The 1493-nt window shown below is 40.5% G+C and overlaps 1 non-coding gene across 1 annotated transcript; it reads left to right on the top strand.

Annotated features, from left to right (window-relative positions):
• The first annotated feature begins 556 nt into the window (after positions 1 to 556).
• LOC135277159 (U1 spliceosomal RNA) lies at positions 557 to 720 on the top strand. The gene has a single exon (XR_010344752.1). It is a non-coding gene; the product is annotated as a U1 spliceosomal RNA (small nuclear RNA).
• The last annotated feature ends 773 nt before the right edge of the window (positions 721 to 1493 follow it).

Raw genomic sequence — 1493 nt, 5'->3', positions numbered from 1 at the left:
ATACAGCACACAGATTTTTTTTTTTTTTTTTTGAGACGAAGTCTCGCTCTGTCGCCACTCTGAGTGCAGTGGCACCATCTCAGCTCACTGCAACCTCTGCCTCCCAGATTCAAGTGATTCTCCTGCCTCCTGAGTAGCTGGCATTACAGGCATGTGCCTCCAGGCCCAGCTAATTTTTGTATTTTTAGTAGAGATGGGGTTTCACCATGTTTACCAGGATAGTCTTGATCTCTTGACCTCATGATCCGCCAGCCTCAGCCTCCTAAAGTGCTGGGATTACAGGCATGAGCCTACACACCCAGCCACAGATTTTATTTACCATGTTGTACTGTTTAGTGAAAATTTGCCAAGAGGGTAGATTTTAGGTGCTCTTCCCACACACACCAGAACTTAACTATGTGAGGTGATGATAGGTGGATATGTTAGTACAGTAATCATTTTACCATATGCATATATCAAAACGTTGCATTGTGACTTAAATATATAAAATTATAAATTAATATAATATTATTGGTGCAGTGAAACATATGCTACATATCAACAAAATACAATGTTAATACCTACCTGGTAGGGGAGATACCATGATCATGAAGGTGGTTTTCCCAGGGCGAGGCTTATCCATTGTGCTCTGGATGTGCTGACCCGTGTGATTTCCTCAAATATGGGAAATTTGACTGCATAATTTGTGGTAGTGGGAGACTGCGTTCGTGCTTTCCCCTGGAATAAATAAATAAAATAAAATAAAATAAAATGTTAAAAATATAAACACATATTTATCCACATTTTTTTATCACTCTTTATAACTAAAGGGGATTTTCATGACTTTTTGAATCAGTATTAAACTCTCTAAACTCTCTCTTTCTTCTCTTGAATATGATGGTTCATAGTGAGGAGAAAAGAAAAAAAAATACCCAAAAGAGAAAAAGGGAGGATGATACAATATTTACTAGTTTGTGATACTAGCTAGCAAATGATAACTTGTGGGTGGCGCCATGTGCCCACCACCTCTGAGCTCTCAGGCTCAGGAACATAGAAACCCTACAAAGGGAAATGCATCCCGCAAGGATAGCCACAAAGAGATGGCCTGCACTGAATCTAGATGCTTTAAGGCCTATGAATGCTTTTACATGGAACATGTATTTCCAGGTCTCCAAGTCCTCACTATTCTGTTATTATTCCTCCCTATGGGTTTTGAGTTTGCACTCTGCGAAAATCTTCTTTGCCACTTTCTGCACACCCGTTCTCCAGTGCGTTTTCCCTTCAAACAGCCAGCACCTGCAGGCGTTTCCCAGAGGAATGGCTTTGGCCTATGGAACCTGTGTCCCACATTGAGATGATGTTTCATAGTGAGGAGAACAGAAAAAAAAATAACCCAAAAGATAAAAAGGGAGGATGATACAACATTTACTAGTTTGTGATACTAGCTAGCAAATGATAACTTGTGGGTGTCACTGTGTGCCCACCACCTCTGAGCTAGGCTGAATGAAGGAGAA

The sequence above is a fragment of the Aotus nancymaae genome, unplaced genomic scaffold (genome assembly GCF_030222135.1).
Source record: "Aotus nancymaae isolate 86718 unplaced genomic scaffold, 86718_ANA_hifiasm-v0.15.2.pri h1tg000029l, whole genome shotgun sequence".
In the NCBI taxonomy this organism is placed as follows: domain Eukaryota; kingdom Metazoa; phylum Chordata; class Mammalia; order Primates; family Aotidae; genus Aotus; species Aotus nancymaae.
The sequence above is the reverse complement of the archived record's forward strand: the minus strand, read 5'-3'. Positions and strand labels throughout refer to the sequence as shown.